Source organism: Crocodylus siamensis, chromosome 1 (assembly GCF_052110815.1).
Source record: "Crocodylus siamensis isolate JL-2025a chromosome 1, ASM5211081v1, whole genome shotgun sequence".
Classification (NCBI taxonomy): Eukaryota; Metazoa; Chordata; order Crocodylia; family Crocodylidae; genus Crocodylus; species Crocodylus siamensis.
Window position 1 is genome coordinate 204,656,817 of NC_143395.1, and position 21,799 is coordinate 204,678,615.

Genomic DNA, 21,799 nt, shown 5'->3' on the forward strand with positions numbered 1-21,799 from the left:
CAGTATCAGAAATACCATTGGCCCAACAGTTAGCTACTTTCAATCACAAACTACTGTGGCTGATTGAGGAACGAAGTTTGCAAGGAAAATATATTTTTGATTTCAATTGTCCAAACCATTTCTGATAAAAAGGGTGACAGAGAAATACATTGCTAATGTGTTTAGAATATATATTTACGGGGGTGCTTTTGTGATGGTGCTTGTCATATTCGCTCAGTGTTTGCTTAATTGATCCTATGCTCTCAAGCATGGCTTTTATTCTTGAAAGTGAACATAGCAAGAATCACTGTCACTGTAGGGTGCAAGTAACATTGTAGGGTTTTTTCCTAAAAAAAAATGAATATCCATTGATTGTCTCTGGTGTTCCATTTATTTTCTTTGCACGCTCTTGCATTATCAGGTCTCTCCTCTTGTTGTTGAGGAATTAATCCTGCTATGATTGTGTTTCATGAGTAAAAACATTGCAGAGGCTTATGGTATATTTATATAGGCTTTGCTATGATTCTATTCCTATACAAACTAATTTAAGCAATAGAGTTTTAGCTAGCATAACAATATTGCTTTTTGTTCTTGTCAAGAAGTTTTCCTTGCTGGCTTAAAACAAGTGCATGGCTAATGTTGAGCTATGGTCCTGCAATGTGATAAATTGGGCTATTGCTAGCAGCTGCACAAATCCCCACAGACCTCTGGGAAGGCAAATGACTACAGTTGCAGACATCAAGTTGCTGGATTGGGGCCCGAGTCTTGCTTGGCAAGACCTGCAGTCGATGGACTATGTACATGGCAGCTGGTATTGCTGATAGGCAGCTAAGAATTTTTACGACCTAATGAGGGGATGGAAAAGAGTGTTGGTGTTCAGCGATGTTGAATATATTTTTCAAGCTCATGTCATATGATTCATCTTTGAGGGAAAATGCACACAGCAGTGGTTTTTTATGCAGTTTATCGTCTACAGCAACTTTATGTTGATACATTTAAAATGCATAGTTAGCTCTCTGAAAGAACATTAAAGGAGATATTTGATTTAATGTTTACATCACATTCAGTATTGGGTATTCCTTATATCTGTCAATTTTCAGATAATTTTAACTAAAGCAATATTATGTTAATTCACTAACATGTCTCTTCCAAGGGCAGATGAATAGTCAACTGTCCAGTGGCCCATGCTATGTCCTATTCCATATATATTAGCATTCTGCTGATTCTCTGTATTTTCCCATAATTTATTCCCTGTGGTTAACTCGGTGGTCTCCGCCTTTGTGTAGATTTCCTCTTGTAATCTATGTCTATTTGTTAAAATATTGTTTAAGCAGAGAAATATGGAGCAAATACAGAAAGTCTTTTAAATTTAAAACAGGCAAAGCTTGTCTGATAAAAACTCTTTCAGTAGAATTTCATCTAAAGATAAATGTAGGTAATGTGTGAATCTGACATACATGATGTACCTGACATTTAGAAAAAGGGTTTATCACATGCCATAAATGACTTCTCAAAATAACCAACACTTTTTTAAAATATATTGTAATGTAAATACATTTTGTAAAACCACAAGATGTTTCTCAGTTTTGTTTTCAGCTAGCTTTGATGAAAACATTGGCATCCTATACCTGAGAGTCAACAGTTACAAACTGAATTCAGCAAAACATTTCAACAGACAAGGAACATTAAGGTGTGCCACAAACAAAGAGGGAATATTTAATATTAGGAATGATCTTTGTCACCCAGACACAAACCAAGAAATTATTTGATGTATGCTGCTTATTAGCTTATATCGTTAACCAGCACCTACTATCAATTTTATTAGTGTGTTTGGCTACAAAAAAACCCAGCCACCATAGCCTGAGTTCAAGACATGAATTTTTTCAAGTATTCATTTCAAGACTTAATGCATCAAAATTTGTCCAGATATTTAGTACATTACTAATATATAATTTTTAGGTTAATTTTATATAGAAGAAATTTCTAAAACTTTGTGAAACTCCTCGTACAATTTTCCAGATGTGTTTCATTTTCAGGACAGCTGTTATATTTTACGGCCGCAGTGGAATTAAGCCATCACTGAGGTTACTGTACAGGACAGTCAGAACAATTGCTTCAATGCACTTAAAGGAGGGACTGTATCTCAAGAGTATCTCTAGAAACTGTTTATACTCAAAATATTTGTGCTCTGAACATGTAAAAGATCAAAGTTATTTAGATCACACATTAGGCTCCTTTTTCCCTTAAAAGATTTCCTTTAATCTTAATGCCCCAAAACAATTTATACAGCAGCAAAATAATGCCTATTTGCAAGCTTTAGGTAGCTAGGCTACTGTGCTATCAAGAAATTTGTTCCCTTGAAATGTTCTAATTCACTGTGTTTGAAAATATCCAGTATTCTGGATTCTTCACATGTGGTGAACGTGTGTTTTAAAGTGAAGTGCTCTTTTATGCATACCCTGCTTTCAAGGTAGTGTCATGTTTCACTGTTTCCAAATGACTCAAATTAAAATGATTTCCTAAATCTTGCGAGTGGGCTAATATTCTTTTCAAGTGAGTGGCAAATATTAGTACAACAGACTATATGTAATCATGCATCATAGAAATGGATGAGTCAAAATTTGAGTTTAGATTAACTCTGTACATTTCAGAAGTGATTTAAAACTCTATTTTATCATAATTACCTCAAGGGAAGTTTGATTAGGTAGAAGCATGCAACGCGATCTTAGAGAAATAAAAAGATTAAATTAAGACAATAGTTTTAAAACATTCAGTTCATTGCATTCAGTATTCAAATAGGCTTGCCTGATTATCTCACACTTTTCTTTGATTATTTCTTAAATTACTTTAGAAACTGAAATGCTGGTTCATTGCTGTTCTAAATTAAATGACTTTATAAAAAAAAGTAGCATAGAAATCAGATAGCATCAGTTTTATTTGACTAGTAAAATTTTGGTAATTTGTTTCTGTGTGTTCTCTGGTCAGTATCAAGGACTGATAGAAGAAGATTAAATTTCAAATTAAATATGCTTTGCTTTGTCACAGGAAGTGGAGAGAATATTGGAGAACTGTATTTACATCTATAACATTTTTAAACAAAAACCTGATAACTATTACACTGGGATTTCAGGGGTAAGTGGGGAATGATAAGACAGAACTAAGGATTTGATAGTAAATTTTATATGAAAAAGGGTGTTATTTTTCAACAGTAATGGTTAGGTTTATAATAGACTTCTTTCTACGTTAAATGCTGAGGAATCGTGTCCCACTTCGAATGAAAGGAAATTATTGTGAGTGCTATAAAATATGTCTGGGTTGTTTTTGCGTGTCCATTTTTAGAAACCGTTTGAACTTTTCAGAAACACTTCAAATTTGATTGTGAATGCAACACAATTGTCAGGAAAGGGGAGCTTTACAGAATGGTTTCAGAATGTGTCATTTCTCCTTGATTCAATCTGAGACAAAGTGTATCTGTGTGGGAGATGCTAGTGCTTTGAAAGGCTGAGAAGACTTGTTACTATTTCAGATATTGCCTAGCCTGGAATTAAGCTTTTACAGTAGTTGTCTCTACTGCAGCACTAGATAGACTCATCGTTTTCCAGACGCAATCCTTTCTGAGTTCTGGAAAATGGTTGTTTGGCTTTGTCTCAGTCTGGGTGCACGAGCTAAGCTAGCAAAATGAAAAATTAAGCCGTATCAGTTTCTGTGGGTTAACAACAATTTAATTTGGTTTCTACATTTAAATTCTGTTAAAAATCTATGGTAAAAGTTTGTATTTGACTCGAATTACTTTCATTTTATTTTTAAATACCGTGAATCTGTGGTATTAGTTTGCTGTTTGGTTTCGATATTAATATCCAATATGCACTATGTTGGTGTCATTTATTTTCAGTGGTAAATAACCGCTTAACTGATTTCATTCACATGGCATTTACCAAATGAGATCTCAGTAGTCTTGGTATTACAGCTTGGTATTACAGTTCGAAAAATAGATGGTGAAAAGTATGTTTAAGCATCCAAATAAAGATCTAAGGTAACAATAGCTGTGACAACTGGCAAAATGGGGATATGCAGGACATTTGAAATAATATGCTAAAGAAGACCACTGATATTTGCTAGACTTTGAAGAGTGGTCTGAATTTAGCCTCAGACACACCAAGATTTTAATATTTTGCTTGCCCTTTTAAAAAGCTCAGTATAGTGGTTACTTTTGGATTAAATTTACACTTCTTTTCTCATTGTGCTGTGGCTTTTCTCTAAACTGTAGTTGATACTGTACCATAGCTCAAAGGTTGCAAACAGTTTGGGAACAAGATGTCTGTCTGCCCTACAGCATGACAGAATCGGCCACAATTGCAGATGTTACTGATAACAAAAGCCAACAACATAAAATGTATAGAAAAACATCACGTTAAAGACTACAAGACCACTAAAGTTCTTTTTTGTGTGTTTTTAACTCATTCTGTAATGATGAAAATAAAAACACATGAAAAGAAAATGTCTTTCTTTATCAGGTGCTTTGTGATTAAAACATTTCTAAATGAAATGGTTAGGCTGCCTGTCTGAAAGCAAATGCTACTGACATTCACATGTTACAACTATAATTCAAAAGCTCTGCTTCATCTGCTGGAAAGTATGATAAAGCTAGCATCTGTGTCTAAAATGAAGTTCAATGTCTTGCTCTTTGTATTTTTATTTGATTTTTTTTAATTGCTAAAAGGAGTTTTGTTCAAGCAGCAACCTTTGAATCTGACCAGCTGTGATTACATTTGTTTTATTGCTTGCAAAGTGTAGTTGTGCCAGTGAATAATTTCTGTGAACTTGTGTGTCTCTTTAATCAAACCTCTTTAAAAAAAGTAGTGAATGAATTTTCATGTTAAATGTATATATTTTGCTTCATAAGAAAGAAGGAATAGGACGGGATCTGACATGATTCAGTGTTCATACCCATGGCAGTTTTCCTTATGAGACATATTAAGCTTTGTGAATCAGTGTTCCCAGCTCCTGTAACTTATTTTCTGAAAGCAAGAAAATCCTTTTATCTGCTAGAATGTCGTGTTCCTTGTCTTAATAAATCAGGTTTAGAACAGAAATTAGGATGAGGTTTTTGTTTTTGTTCTACTTATTTAATCTTTGTTTTTATAAATAAATACAAATAACTCAAACTGAAACTTGATGGCTTTGGTGATAATACAAGAGCAGCCCCGGGGAAATTTTGTATATTAACATGTTCTTTCACAACCCACACTTGAGTTTCGGTAGGAAAAATGTTTAACCTTTGCAGTAGCAGTAGCAAATACCTTTTGAAGTCCAAACATGCTAAAATATTGGGTTCACAATTAAAACATTATTTTGAATTGCAGTTTGGTTCTATTTTAAGATTTGTATGCAGATGACCAAATACTATTGTTACTTGAATAGATCGGTTGAAATTCTAAGTGGCCCTTCCTTTCATGCTAAGATATTTCTATTTTTCTGCTGCTTCTTTTAATATAGGATTACAGAATGTTATGGTGGATACCTAGCTTGATGACTGTCTTTGTAAGAACCTGGGCACAGGAGTAGGAGAATATCCAACGTTTATCACTTGGGAGTAAGTTTAATTTGCTTTATATGCACAATCCTGTTTATGCACAATCTTGCCCCCTGTTTTGTTTAGATTTTGATAGATTTGTTTTATTTTTCTTGTAATTCCTTATGTGTGACTATTGCAAAACTGTCCTGCGGGAACTGAAGTCAAGCAATCAGCTAAAACTTTTGAACCTGGGAAAGCCAAAAAAGCAGAGCTTTCTCTGAAGAGGTCAACATTATCCTACATGATTATATTTGTTGCTTATATATTATGATAGTGGGGCCCCGCGTTATTCCCAAAATGAACAGATATTATTAGCATATTCCTCTGCTTATCTTTGGTGATTAGGTATAACTGGCTTCTGCTGCTGTAAAGAGGATAAACATCCTGGTGTCTCTGGTAGGGGCAGTTTCAGATTTTATTATCCTGTGTTTGCATTTTACAACTGACCATTCTGCAAAAAACCTGCTTCATGGAACAACCAAAGAACTGTAGCCTCCTACTCAAATACTAACAGAGTACTTATTCTCAAGTAATTTTGTACTGGAATTATCCACTTCTTTATTAATTTCTATCAGTGGCATTGGATGGAAAGCAAAGAATTATAAAAATGGGGGGGGAGAGGGAGAGAGAAAAGAAAGAGAGATTAGTGCTTTTGTGCACAACAAATTTGTACTTTTACCAGCTATCTTACAACATACTGGTTTTTAGCATTTGCTCACTTCCTGTATGAGGTTAGTTTGTTTATCATAAAAAACTATTTTTAAACCTATTTCTGCCAATAAGTAATTTGAATGTTTATGTCAGTCCCCTAATGATGTTTCACTTTGATTCATGGGAAGGCACTGCAGATATTTCTACACAAAGCATGGTCTCGGTCATAATCCCAGGAGGAAAGCAGTAGCACGGCTGTCTGCTCCTATCCGATTAGTTTCTGCTTGTGTCAGGGTCAGCCGTGCCAGGGTTTCCAGAGAAATGTGATTTTCAGATAAGATCTCCCCTACCCTTGGGCCGGAGTGCCTCAGCCACAGTGTTCTGGGCAACACAGAGGCCAAGAGAGTCCTGTTGCAGAAATTACTGCCCAGTATCCTCTCAAGGGCTCGAGCTGCTGCTCCGCAGGGGAAAGAGCCACAGGACTCAGCGCTGATTCCAGCAGCATGATAGTCATCTCCCTGTATGGACTTGAGTATCTATGGAAGTCAGTAACTGTATTCCAGCCCCCTACCACTTTGCTTCATGCTGTCTCCAGATCCCTTTTCATCCTCTTCCATATAGACCACCATATGTATTGCTCCTACATGAAGTATTAAGGATGGGAAGACATACAGGTAGATCTAGGCCCCAAGATAGCTGAAACAGGCCATGAGTGAGCACTCTTCCCCTCCCTGGCAACAGCACTATGGTCTGACCACATGTGGGACTTCTGGATATGACTACTGCTTGCTTCAGCAGAGATTCACTTTCAGCAGAACCTGCCCAGAAATCATATTTACACAAAAGGGAAGAAGAAGAAGAAGTACAGAGAAAAATCTAGCTAGGAGGGTCAACAGAGGTAGAGAGCAAGAGAGAAGGGGAGCAGCAGGAAAATGGAAATATTTTATCCTTGACCTTGATGCTCCAGAGAATGATCCCAGGTAAATAACTTGAGGTGCTCCACATACCTCTGGCTAGTACAATACTGTCATTGAGGCTGAGCATGTTTGTCTGAAGGGTCTGGTAACTATTTAGGGCTTCCCATGTCAGTCAGCTAGCCAGTTAACTAGCTGGGGCAGAGCTTGTTAGCCAGAGACTCAAGGCAAGTACAGCAGCCGAGGCAATTCGCTTAGACTGGGCTGCCTCACTGGGGCCTCTGACACTTACCAGCCCTGCTAAGGAGAGGTTTGTCTTGCCCAGTGCGATGGCAGTCAGGATTGTGAAGTAGACATGAAGTGTAGCCAGACCCAAGAAGGGCCCATTCCCCTGCTCCTTCTCCTGAGCTACACAGCAGTAGCTGCTTGGAGGTCCTGGGACTCCCTCCTCTGTAAGCTGTCATTTGGTGCCTTCACGAGTGTGTAATGGGGAGCTGATGGGTTGGAGGGCTTTGAGGGGGGCCTCAGAAATTCAAGGCTGGTGTGTAGCCGGCACAGAGCTCTGTATGCCCCTTGGCATTTCTGCCTCTGGCAATGGTCTGTTGGGAAGTATGGCTTGCAGAACGGGGCAACCCCCTACCCCACTCCTGGCTGTTTGGGGTGGCCCAGGTATGCCCTCTTGATGTTACTCAGCTGTTTCCCAGTGCTGTGAGCCTGAGCTAGGAGACTCTGAAAGGCAGCAAGGCTTTGCCTGCTACATACCATGCCAGAGGGGAGGGTGATTCTAGGGCAAGCCAGTCTGTGTTGCTCTAACTTCTCTGCCCCCTTGTATAATACTTTATCAATGCCAGGATGTCCTTCTAGTTAGTCACGGGGTGAGGAGAATATGCTAACCTCCCGCTGAAGCCATGGGAAGAAGGAAAAGGTGGCAAAAGAAGTCCAGATGAGTCCTGAAGCAGCACAAAGTCCTTTTAGGAAGGGAAGTACCCCTGCAGCAAAGACCACCCCACATGATGCATCATTGAGCCAGCTTTCCCTCAGGCAGGGCAGGGGCCTTAACAGGGCAACCAAGAGCTTCAGTATTTCTACAGCCTTTTACTAGGCTCAGAGGAGGGAGATGGTGTGTTTGTTGGTGGTGACAAGAGGCCAGTCTGCATGGACAGAATTACTGCCTCTAAGTATGTACCTACGCAACTTGTTCTGCTCCTTCCAGCTGGTCTCCTTTCTATCATGGTGGCGGTATCGTTGTGGGCCAGCCACCTTCAATTCTGAGCTGCCTAGTTTAGCCTGTAGACCAGATCATACAAGATGTTTTTACACATGTTCTGGGGGTGGAGCTTTAATTAGAGTGGCTCCAGGAGCTACTGTAATTAAAGCACCCTCAGCATCTTTGGATATCAACATCCCTGGGCTTCAAAATGGCAGTAAGGGTGCTTAACTACAGTTCATTCAATGAGCTTTAGTTAAAGCACCCCGCCACCATTTTGAAGTGCAGGGATGCTGATACAAGAGATGCAGAGGCTGGCTGGAGCATGCTAATTAATTAGCATGCTACAGCAGACTTGATACATCAGGGATCAGGTTCTGTCCCATACCCCAATCCCCCTACAGTAATGGGAAGCAAGCAGGGATGGGGACCACTGGGCAAGGCAGTGGGAAGGAGAGAGGGAGGCATTTTGTATCCTAACAGTGTCCTGACCTGTGAGGTGCAGGATGGGGATGGGCTACCTTGGCTGGCTACCTCCCCACCATCTTTATCTAGACTGTAGTGGAAAACACCAAAGGCAAGATGACTTAAAGTGAGTGGTCATGTGACTCTACTACCTCCATTTCCACTTGCACTGAAAACACTTGATGAGAGAAGAGGGTCAGGCTTACACGGAGGACAATCATCCATTCATTTGCCTTGCCTGTGCATCTGAGGAGATTGCCTAAAATGACTCTCTTTCTATAAGCATCCAAAACTACGTCTTGATATGCAGCGCAGCAAGTAAACACTGCTTCTTGGCTAACTTGTGCTCCTTTGGGAGATCCTTTTGTCTCTCAGAAACGATACTGAGCCATACTGAAATACTGTTGAAACAGTCAGTGCATAGATATCTTCACCGAGCAGCCAAGATAATCCTTTATTCATTCCCTTCCACTAGGTCCTCTCGGTGCATGTGGTAGGGTAATTCCAGTAGGGAATTCTGAATCCTGGTGGCTTCACACTGCTTGCCCAAATATGCAGGCTTGAGCCTCAAAAATAACAATTTTTGGTTTTACATAATTGTCAATCTGGCATGTGGAATCTCCTTTGGGCAGGCTTTCCTCTTCTCCCCCAGGACTTGTTCAGTATAACAACTTGGGTGGGATTCAATAAGCTGTACTCGTTAAAACAACTGCATTGATATTAGGCTTGTAAAAGTAAGCTGCTTCTTTTTGTTGGGTTAAATACATGGCTAAGATCTTTAAAAAAAACAGGCTCCTGAACATTTGTTTAGCCTCCAAAATCTTATTTCTTTTGTGCTAATTTGTTTAGCCTCCAAAATCTGGTTTCCTTTGTGCTAAGGTGTGTTGCTGTCCTAGTAAGGTGGAGGTGGTGGTCAGCATTTCTTATCTGTGCTTTTGTTTCAGAATTACTGCAAGGTGAAACAGGAAGCTGCCTGGTATGGCTGATCAAAAATAACATCAGGACCTTAACTCTGTCTTGAGCTCTTGGTGGAATGGCAGTTACAGTCAGGATCATGCATCCGTTCAGACTGCAAAAGGTGCAGCCCAGATGCTCGAGCTGCCTCTGCGGTGGATGTTTGCAACACTGGGACACGTGCAATATTTTGGATACCAGTTGTCTTGAGTGCTCTAGTCAGAAGTGTACTAATCTCTGATATATCATTTAAATGCATCCTGTACAGAGTGCTTGAGCGCCATTGTAGAGAGGTGACCTAAGTTATTGAAATACTTGCTGGAAATCCCTAGAGATGATTTAATAGACATATAGTAACATCACCATGATGTGAATGGTGGTATGTAGTTACTATTAATAATAATGATCATTGTATCCTGTAAGCTAATGGAAACTTTTTGAATCATCTCTGAGGAATTAGTGCCATATCTCATAATGTTCTATATTATAAAGCTAGCCCCAATATTATTTCAACCTATTATCAAACTCGAATGAAGTCCACTATAAATATCTTCTGTACAACATATTTCTGGGTATGACATGCAAATTGTGTGCGTCCTCTGGGTAGTGAGGAAGGGGGAGTACTATGTGCAGTACATCTCAGATGCAAGGCACAACAGAAATTTTCTTGTGAACAAAACACAGAGCAAACAAAAATACCTGTGATGTCCTCACATGCAAACTATCATTCTTTCAAAAGAGAGCACTTTCTTGCTTTGGTAATGAGAATAATAAAATAGGTGTTAATGAAGGCTTGAGACAGAGTATTTCATCCGAGAATGGTATCAAATATCTGTCATTGGAAATGCTCTGAAAATATCTGTGCACTCTGAATTGCAGATGCACTTTTTCTTGGGCCAGTGCATGTTGCCAAACTATGCAGAGCACCAGTTGGAATTTTTGAACAATATAACGTTCACTGTAGGTGCCTAATTTAAAGTCTCACGTGGATGTCATGCCTAGATCACAGGCTTCTGGGAGCACTTTTTCCTCTAGATCCATAAAGTCAGAGTTCAGGAAGCAGTAAGTACAGTAGACAGTACATAAGTGACAGCAAGAGCAATTAGTGACCCCCATGAGAAAAGCATTGTTATAAATGTTGTTTAAAATAAAGTAACATGGAACAGTATCTTGCACATTGTGCAAAGCACATTTCATTACCCAGAGAAGCAAGGAACTCCTCCAGCAGCATCTTCTGCCCATTTTTCCATAGCTTTCTGAGTCAACAGCCACTTTGAGCATTTAGTCTAGTGTATCTACCTGGGGTACCTGGGGTCCTTCTGCGTGCTCCTCACCAGTCTGAGTCCTGTGGTGAGGTTCTCTGAGTTGGTAATTGCTGGAGCTATGCCTATACTCTTATCAGAGGTTATGGGCTTCCCATATAGAGCTCCTGTTAATGTTGAGGTGTCTCAAAAAAACCCATGTGCATGGTTAAGTCAGGAGACTCTGTCACCCAACAGTTGTTCTTTTGCAAGACCTTTAAGAAAGGCCATGTATAACCAGGTCTCAAAAGATGAGAAGTTACCCTGCACAATTTCCCTTTGAGCCTGTCTTCATAGATTAAATTAATCATTTTGTTTTCACAGGAGGAGCTCTGCCCTACCCTATTTTTTCATGCTGCAGTCTTGCAACTCATTGCGCTAACAAGTGCAGCCTCAGACCCAAAGTCTCCCTTGGGCTATGGCTGCTTTCCACACAAAACTGTCATGTCTGCCACTCTGTCTCACACACATTCACATGCTCTCTGCAGTATGTGGGCGAAGATTTCCTCACTCTTTAGCATCACCAGCAGACAGCCTAGTTTAGAGTACCCTTGTAACCAGCCAGACTGACATTAAGGCACCAGCCCAACTCAAGAGCTGTCCTAGGATCACCCTCTTCTGAGTTGCACTGTTTTCCTCAGCTTAGAGTAAGAACCTGTGTCATGGCATCTACAAGCAGCAGAGTGCTTACCTCATTCCCTCAAGTACCCATTATTTGTTAATCATTCTGTAGATACTTAATTGGACTCCCCTGTTTTCAGATCTTTTGCTTTAACAGCACATAAAGAATATTCACATTGCAGGTAGTTTAATTTCCTGTTCTCTAAAAGCCAAGCTCATTACATTTTAATTGTTACTCACATTTAAGGCTGTCTATACACATGCTTGAAGGTGGTGGGGGAGGGGGCATATTTTAATTAGAATGGCTCCTGGACAGCCATTCTAATTAAAATGGCTCAGCATCACATGTATTAAGCCCCCGCATTTCAAAATGGCACCTGGGGCACTTTAACTAAAGCTCATTCGACAAGGTTTAAATAAAGCGCCCCCACAGCCATTTTGAAATGTGGCGGCTTACTTAACACACATGATGCAGAGGTGATGCTAGAGTGTTCTAATTAGAATATGAAGCAGATCTGAGTAATCTAATTAGAACATATCAGAGCACATCTATAGGCAGTCTAAATGCCAGAAAATAACTGTTTTGGTGAGGAGGTGTCCCACACAGAGTCCCAGGGGTTAACAGCTGGCCCAGTTTTACGTCACACCTTAACTGATGCCTAGAAGATTGGACACTATGCTTAATAAAGTTATTATAGGCAGGGCTTATAGCACTAACTGGTCTTAAGTTTGCCTGAAACAGCTGCTTAAGACCCAGTTTTTAATTTTATGCATCTGGCAAACATCAACCATTTGGGCTGAAATTTTCCATGGTGGGTGTTTGTTTCAGGTTGAATAACTTTGGAGAATTTTAGCCAAAACATTTCAGCCCTTTCCAAGAATGTGGCTAGGGAAAAAATGAGTTGTTTGCTCAGGGTAAAATAATCTAATGACCTTTTCCTTGTGAAGCTGTAGTACTTCTCTGATGCGCAGCAAAGGTTTGAAGTTTAGCAGGAGGTTAGGGTTTGTATCAGGAAGGAATTTTTTGGCTAGTCCTGTGAAAATACACTCACATTTGGCTTATTATAAGCCTTTGAAAACTTAAGATGCACATTCTCTGCAGACTTGCTAGAGCTTCAGAGCTAAAATCTCTAAAGATTCCCTCTGTAGTAAGGTACTGGGAATGTAGCAGACCTATTACAATTTCACACAGCTTCGGGCTGTGCCCTGTGTTAGCCTGGGTCCAGGTACCAGGCACTACAAACAGGAACACTGCCCCACCTGTGCTCTCCATGCATGCCCAGCTGATGCCCCTGCAGTGAGAAAGCAGAAGCCACCCCATTCTAGCGGAGAGAGGACAAGAGTGGGGCTTTGTGTGGTATGGTGGGAGAAGACTGGGACTAGAAGCTGAGGAGGAGGCTGGAACTGGAGTCTGTTTAGAAAAGAAGGAAACTCAGACTAGAAGATGGGGGAGATTAGGGCTGCCTGGCCTAGGAAACTGAAACTGGGATGCAACTGGGGTAAACTGGGACTGATTGGACAAGGAGTCTGGAACTGGGATCTTGGTGGAAGCTAGAGGAGTCACACTTGAAGAGGAGCCTGCTATTGGGATTGGCTGGAGAATTAGGTTGGGAAGAGAACCAAAGAAGGGGCACTGGTATTGGATAAGGAGCTGGGAGGGACAGGGAATGTGGGTGCAAGTGAGTCATGGGAAGCTGTAGAAGACATGAGAGGGGAAAAAAAATCAGAGGAACCAAAAGGGGAAGAAAAGGCAGGCTGATCTAGGTGACTGGGAGTAGGTGGACTGGGTGTTGGGAAACAGTTGGAATGGGAACCAGGTCCTCAAAAGTTAGGAAATGCCAAAATGGAAGTTGCCTGTACAGTTTTGGTGTGAATCCTAATGCTGTGTTCAGTCCCATGCTCCCAGACTAGCCTTTCCACAGGAGCCCACCTCACTTGCTGCACAGAGAAGACATGCTCTGAGGGCAAACCAGGGTTTTGTCATTGCCTGTCAGACTTCTGTCTCATTTGTCACAGGATGTGGCAGATGATTTTTGGTGAATGAGGCATGGGCTTTCAGGAAGAGAGAGGATGGTGCTGGGGCTAAGGTAGTTAAATGCCACTCTGGGGACCTGGATTCTCCCTGGATGATTCTGGGTATCCCACTTAAAACTAGGAACATACAACAGATAATTTCAATTGTAGTTAAAAAAAAAAATCTTGTGTGTATCCAACCTGAGATGCTGGCCTCTGACTGCTCCTAGCTGCAACTGCTGCCAATAAGATTTGCATTTTGAACATAAGAAGAACTACATAATGCCACATACTCTAAAATATGGGGCACTAGCTCTCTTGACCTACAGTCAGTGGATACCTGTATCTTTAATCGTTCAGTGTCTCAGTTTCCCCTCTGTTAAATGGAGTACTAATGCCCCTTCATCTCACAGAGGTGTCATGAAAATACATTTGTGAAGCACTCAGATAAACATTGCAAGAAGCAGACTTAGAAAGGCCCAGTAATGGATATCTCCCAGGCAGAGCTTTAATAATGTGCACTAAAGAAGGCATGAAACCCTGTGTTGAGCCTGAAACAGAAAACAAAATACAAGAGTTGTATCTTAAATGAGCATCACCTGCCCTGTACAAAGTTGAGACAGAAGGTCTGTGGAAAAAACAGTTGTGACCATGTAATTGAAGACGGTATCTTTAATTTACACACATTAGGGGCTGCATTAAGGTTCCCTAGCAAGTCCTAACTTTTGAGCGCTCAGCTTTGAAACCTTTAAAATGCTCATTGGCTGTAGAGTTTTTGGTGTGTGTGTAATGATAAATTAAGCCAATGGTAATAGGGTACAGATTAACGTATTTTCCAAGGAGTCAAGAAGATTTTACCCACTAAAAGCAGAATGAGTCTGGTGACAGGGACAAAACATCACACACTTCCTTCCATGGCATGGAACTAGATTTTGATAACTACCAACTAAATGATCCCATGGCTGCAACAATCAAGTCCAATATTCCCATTCCATTTTCTCAATGGAGTTTAAGATGCAACTTGGCCTGTTCTGTTTGCCCTTGGCTCAAATGAGGAGACTAGACTATATTCTTATTTTTCTAAAACATGAGAGAGTGCAGTTGGGCTACAGGTCAAGAAGCCCATAGCTTTTGGAAATACAAATAAAGTGCCTGTTAAAATCTGATAGAAATGAAGTATACTGATACTGAAGTACCGAGGAGAGCTCACTCCATCTGTGAAAGTAGAAATTTCTCTATAGTCCCCGATACAAGAAACTCGTATACTGTTTCTTTAATAAATTATATTTGTGGGAAAGTATAAGGCTTACAAAGAGTCATTTATTTGCTACTATATTTTAATTGTATTCTTGAAGTCTATAATCCTGAATCAAGGAATGAAAAAAACAAAAACAAAACAAAACAATTAAACTGCAGGCTTCTTTCATATCGTAATCTTGAACCTGAAAGTTCTTGATAAAAGGTTTCCATAAAGCAATGCGAACACAATTAAACATGCATGTGACTTGAAGAACAAGAGGCAATGAAAGCAAAGGAAAGTGGAGGAGTTACAATTACTCAATTTGTGGTTAAAAAGTGGCCAAATCCAAAAGATGCTTCCTCTGCTGGTTCCTGACCAAATATCTAGGTCCCTCTATTTCGGGCTTCTCCAACATATGGCCCGTGGGCCGCCATGCGGCCCACCAAGCTGTTTTCTGAGGCCCGCGGTCCCTTGCTCAGGACAGGCAGGTGGGGGAGGAGGCTGGGCTCGTGTGACCTCCTATGTCAGGTGAGTCGGGTCCTGCCGCCACCCTGAGAGCTGCATGGCTCAGGGCTGCCCCGGCTGTGCCTGACAGGATGAGCTCGGGACAGTGCCTGCTTTTACTTGTCTCCAGCTCGGCCCCTTGTCCCCAGCATCCCACCCACCTCCTGGGACCCACCAGGCTCAGCGGCCACAGGGCAGGAATGGGGCGCAGTGCCCAGCATAGGCAGTCGGCGCAGCAGCCCTGGGGGGGCCTCGGCAGGCAGGGTCATGGCGTGACCTCTGTGGGGCGAGGTGGCAGGAGCCAGTGTCAGCTGGGCCCTGTGCTCTGGGCTCACAGCGCTGAGGCTGGCCAGGCACCACGGTGAGCAGGGCCGGGCAGGCGGGCGGGCAGGTGGGCGAGGGGCTGCGACGCAGTGGCCGCGGTGTAGCGGCTGCCTCGCTCCGGCCCCTCTTGGGCAGCACTGGCTCATAGGGCTGTGCTGCTCGGGGGCTGCCCGGGGTGGGGAGGGGGGGGATTGTTGCTCCCTGGGGCTGGAGCATGCAGTGCTCTCCTGCCACGGCAACTGCCTGCACCCTCCCGGGGGCTGTTTGCCTTCACCACAAGGAAGCATGGAAGACCAGAGCGGCCCATGTTACCCCAAAGCCTTCCCCCGCCGGGAGCCACCCTGGGCAGACCAAGCCTGCGACCCTGCCAGGCTGGGAACCCACTTCGCTCCTGCAGTTCTGCCGTCCCCCTTCTCACGCGTTGGCTGGGCTCCAGCTGCATCTGCCCAAGTACTGCCAAGACTGACTTTGGGCAGTGGTGTGGCTGGTGTGGGCAAGGCCTGGGGAAGCAGTGGCATAGGTGGCCCCTTGGCCTGCGTGAGAGCACTGGCTACATCGGTTTGGTCACATATTTTAACACAGCTGTCAAATATCTTCTGGGGCTGCCTTCAAATGGTGGTCATAGTAGGCAGAAGAGGGGCCCCAGCTGTTGGGATGGCTGGCCCAGGACCTCATTTGCTATAGTTTGTCACTAGCTGAGCACAGGTGGGGGTTTATGCCAGCTTTGCCTTATTTCAGGGGTGATAAAATATGAATATGGCTCGCTGGCCCACTGGATGATAAAAAGTTCATGATCTGGCCCCACATTCAAAAAGATTGGACACCCCTGCTCTATTTCATAGCCGTCAGGGCTGGAAGGGACCCCGTAAGATCATTGGATCCAGCCCCCCGCCCGAAGCGCAGGAAGTCAGCTGGGGTCAGAGGATCCCAGCAAGATAAGCCTCCAAATGTTTCTTAAAAGAGTCCAGAGTAGGTACTTCTACCACATCTTGGACGGAGTCTGTTCCAGGCCTTGGGGGCTCAGAGGGTAAAGAAGTTTTTCCTTATGTCCAGCCTAAAACGGTCTTGTAGGATTTTGTGACTGTTGGATCTTGTCACACCTTGGGGCGCTCTGGTGAGCAGGCATTCCCCCAGAACCTGATGCACACCTCTTATATACTTATAGGCTGTCACCAAGTCACCCCTGAGCCTGCGCTTCTCCAGGCTGAAGAGTCCCATGGCTCACAGCCTCTCTTTATAAGGCCTGTTCTCTTACCCTCTGATCATGGGTGTGGCTCTTCTCTGGACTCTTTTAAGCTTCTCCATGTCCTCCCTGAATTTTGGAGCCCAGAATTGGATGCAGTACTCCAGCTGTGGCCTCACAAAGGCCGAGTACAGCAGGAGGATGACATCCTGGGTCTTGCTTGAGAAAGCAAAATATTTGTTATTTTGCTGTGTCAAAATGACACTGTCAAAGGCCAGCTGTGCTTTTGCAGGATAACAATCCAATTGAAATTAATTGGATGACATTCCTTGTTAGAGCGTCAGGTCCCCATTCAGGAGAAGCTGAACTTAAAGGCACTGGGCTTGATGCATATAGTTAGTAGTAGATGCAGGGTTAAAAGCTTTCCTGACTCATGAAAGAAGGTCCAGACCTGCCACAGTTAAAGCTGGACATCATACTGTAGCAGAATGGACCCTGGGGGTAGCTGTGGAGACCCATAGGGCCACCCTAATCCTGCCTGCATACCTGGTCCTCTATAAAGCAAGAGGAGTTTAGTCTCACCTGTCATACCTTGATATTAATTGGGAGGCTGCCCCCAAATCTCAGAGTGCCCTCACCAGTGCTTTGCCTAACCCAATTCATCTCTTGTGATTCATCTCTGCCCACTAGCCAAAAATCACATAGTTCTACACGGGTGTCTCTCACACCAAAGCAAATCTGCTGGTGCCTGGCTGGTACTGTGAGCCTATGGTTACCACCTACAGCCTGAATGGCCCTTATTTAAGCCTTAGGGCTCTTAATTATGGCCTCTTGCTGCACCCATAGCCATGCCTATGCCTCACAGATGTCACTCAGCTGCCATTTGCCTTCCTATAGCCTTGGCCTACAGCAGGGTGAAGCAACGTTTTTTTTCCGGAGTGCCAAAAAAACCGCAATGTCTACCTTGGAAGGTGTCAGAGTGCCAACATGCCAGAGCCCGCAGCAGATGTTTGCAGCCTCCTGGGAAGGGAGGGAGGGAAGGACCAGGGCCCCCCACAGCTCTGGGGCTGCTTAGTCCACCAGCAGCTTGCCCCCCAGCTGCAGAAAAAGCGATCAGGAAAAAAACCAAACGATTGACCCCCTCACTGCTTCTGCCTTCAGCAGGCACCTGCAGCTGCCAGGACAATGACATACATACAGTGACAGAAAAATAAAACCCACCATTTCAATTAAAAACTCACCATTTCAATTTAGGGGGCATAGAATGCAAACCTGAAGAACTAAACCCCTGTCACGTGTGCAAGCACCCAGTGATAACAGAAGGAGCCTTTTTTTTGTCATTGTTTAGTTGCTAGCAGACCCAATTAAGATAAAACCTGATTGTATTAAACACTCCACAAACACATTGGAAGAGATCCTATCTGCCTTGCAGAAATTGCAAATCAGATGATAAGTGACAGAGAGGGACTAAGTCAAACAAATACCATTTTTTGTATAGGCAAGGCTGATAACGCTGCTTGTTAGTAATGTTGCCTGATATTTCCTGGTTTTCAGTTGCTTATATCTGTGCCAAATTTTAACTGTTGGGGCTGAAATTTTCTATGTTCCTTGTCTGAACTCGAACTGCACATTACTGCCAAGTTCAGCCAACTGGTGAGGGACTGAAAAGTCTTGTGTGAGTAACTCACTCATAACTCATCAAACCTTTTATCACTTCATCATTGATAATCATGTTATTCAAGCAGTAACCTTAACATGTCTTAAAGATGCAATTTCAGATAAATATGGGCCAGATTGTGCACAGCCCTTCTGCTGCAGATAGCCAGTGCTGGAGTGGGGAGGGAGTACAAATTGTTGAGGAGGGGAGAGAGGGCAAGAATAAGGAGAAAAGGGCTCCACAGAATGGTAGTTTGTGCACTAGCATGGCAAAGGAACTGCTCCCAACATGCATGGTGCCATGAACAAAATGTGGAGAGGGGCACTATTTGGTGGCTCTGTAGAGAAAGTAAGCTGTGGTTCTAAAGCAGCCCTGTACTGTGCACCTCCTCCACGGCTCAGTGTCACACTGCATTCCTTCCAGCACAGGGTCCCTAATGTCACAAGTTAGAGCTAGGTAAGCTTTGTGAGCACTGTGTCACAGGTACAGACTGAAAGGATCGGCAGTGCAGTGCCATCTATTATGCGGTTTCTACACTCCCCACCATCAGGCCCTATTTTCAGTGGCTCAAAACTTTGCTATACTATACTACCATATTGTTTGGGGGTTGGGTAAGCTGTAGGTTGCATGAAGTTATTTTTGTTATCCTTGAAATATTCTATGTAATGAAGTATCTATTTAACCCTGGCATGTTCATTGATAGTATGACCTAAAAACATGGTGGGGAGCAAGGCAGCTGTTTATCATCACCCCATTTCTGTTCATCATCCTGTTCAACTCCCAAATCAGTCTAGTACCCCCAGTCCACACTTCACTTCTAGTCCCAGCCTCACCTCTGCTTCTTCTGTGCCTCCAGGGGTATTTCAGCCCCCTCTACCAGGCCTGGCAAAGTTGCATGAGGGTTTATTCTCCCCTGCTGGATGGGTGCAAAAGGGGAAAAGGGAGGGCAGAGGAGCCTCTTGCACATGGGCAGTGAGGGGGGTGCAAATCTCTCCAACCAGCTGTTCTTTGTGTTACTTCCTCCCTCCTGGTAAAATAGTTCCTGAAGGGAAGGGGAGGAGAACTGGCTTTTTGGAGCAGCTTTGATTGGCGGCACTTCCTCAGGAGGTGAGGCAAAATTAAAAGTAGGTAATCAGGAAATTTCCCTCAGGAAATTAAATGTGCACACCTCAGTGACAGGCTTGCTATTTAGAAATCATATTACCCAGGCCTGCAACCTGTTACAACTTGGTAGACTGAGCACTGACCACTGTGCTCATATACTGTGTTCCTGTTGGTTAAGTTGCTGCAGGTTCTGTTTGTCCTGTCCTAAAAGCCTGTGATGTACACACAGTTTCTGTAAATAGGCAATAAAAAGATGTTCTTTTTTTTCAAGTTTCCTTAAAACTCACTTCTCAGAAAAGTTTCGTTTACCATAAACTGTTTACCAGTAAGGTTACAACCTCATAAAAAGAATAACATCAAATATTTATAAAGGCCAGTTTCACTGCATTGGATTTGCAATTGAACATGTAAGAACATCATATTTTGAGAACAGCATGCAATGGATTAAGAGTTTTGTTGTAAATAATTCCATTATATCTATACAAGTAAAAAAAAATGCCCATTATTACATCCACAATAAATTCTTGGGAACTGGTATGTTTCTTCTATTCCCTGTTCCCTAATTTAGGTTCTATCCATGCTACCCTGTAACAAAAGCATCTGAATCATATTTATAGCTAAGGTCGAGTCTAGTGCTGTTTGGCTGCTCATTGTGGTTAAGCATGGGTTTCCTACAGCTTTCCCTGATTCAGAAAGACCACACACTCAAATGCAGTAAAAATTGATTTCCTTGGATGTCAAATTCAACTCCTTCAGCTTATGTGGGTGGTCAGATTTCTATTCTGAGGTGATACACAGTGATTCATTAAAATGCCCTTTCAATGTGTCCCTTGTGTGGCGCAGAAGGAAAGGTAGAGATGCACCTTATATCTCTGTTTTTTGTATTCAAATCACTTTATTTGATAGCTTGCTCTGTGCATGTCCTTTCATCACACCTGATGAAGTTGAGTGCTTACTCATGAAAGCTTATGCAGCTCTGATTCAATTAGTCTATAAGGTGCATCTTTACTCTGTCTTCTGCCTGACTTCAGACTAACACAGCTAATCCCTTTCTCAGTTTATGGAACAGATTTCTTACAGATGAGAGTTTTTAAATGGGCAAGTTTAAAAGCCCTTGTGCCCAAGTGTCCTTGTGCTATGAGTACATCTCAGCCCAACAGCTGTGTTATACATAAAGCAACGAGGTTGCTTTAATGTTTCTGAAAATCTCACTGCTGAATAACCAACTGGGGGAAGCTAAGTAGTTTCAGATATTCATTTTTTTATCTCCAGAGTCTGGATTTAATCTGGATCAAACTACAGTCAGTTTGGCCTTTTGTAGATGTGTTCATTTTCTAAACCATGTTAAGTGATTTGCATCACACAGTTCAAATCAAATTTCAGTTCAAATTAATGCTTAATAGATCATCATTGACCTAGCAGGGGGCCCTGCTTATACACAGTCTATTCATTTGACAGCCCCTTAACAGACCCAATTCAGAGCCTCTATGTGTAGGCTTATGCTTGGAAGTAAGTAGGTGATAATAAGCCTGTTTAACCACTACTGCATTGCTGCAATCCTACTAACAGTTATCTAAAGTGCTGTTCCCAAGCTGTACTAGGTGCAATTGATCTGCAACTGATATTTAGTTACAGTGAGGTGTTGTTGGCATATTTGACTTTGTAAATATGTTACTTTGTGCTTGATAGCCTCTGTTGTGTCGCAAAAACCCAACTGAGTTTCCCTTGCAGGGACTGATGTTTGCAACGCTTAGCTGCCCAGTTCCTAAGAACTTGTATATACATGTTAATGAATACAGTTTAAATTGCCTAATTCAGACTGCGGAAGTCTGCATTAACTTTAATCCTCATTCAATGAGTAGTTAATTCAGAGTAGAGCCAATTTTAATTCAGACTACAGACATCCACGTGTACATAGTGACAACTGTAGTCTGGATTAAACCTAGAAAAATGTAATGTCTATAAACAGCCTTTGATAGTGTCCTCCAGGGCCCCCAGTTGGGGGCATGATTTGCTGAAGAAAGCACCAGGACTCATCACCCTCAATAAGAGGGTGATTCAGAAGACAGGCATGTCAACAGAGCTGGTTACCCAGCACCAGACTACA

The 21,799-nt window shown here is 42.4% G+C and overlaps 1 long non-coding RNA gene across 5 annotated transcripts in view; it reads left to right on the forward strand.

Moving 5' to 3' along the window:
- The window catches only part of LOC149873926 (uncharacterized), a 232,919-nt gene that overhangs the window by 53,739 nt on the left and 157,381 nt on the right, over positions 1 to 21,799 (forward strand). For all 5 annotated transcript variants that reach the window (XR_016443128.1, XR_016443130.1, XR_016443125.1 and 2 more), the window contains one exon: positions 5,476 to 5,572. This is a non-coding gene — a long non-coding RNA (uncharacterized LOC149873926). The remainder of the gene's footprint in view (positions 1 to 5,475; positions 5,573 to 21,799) is intronic.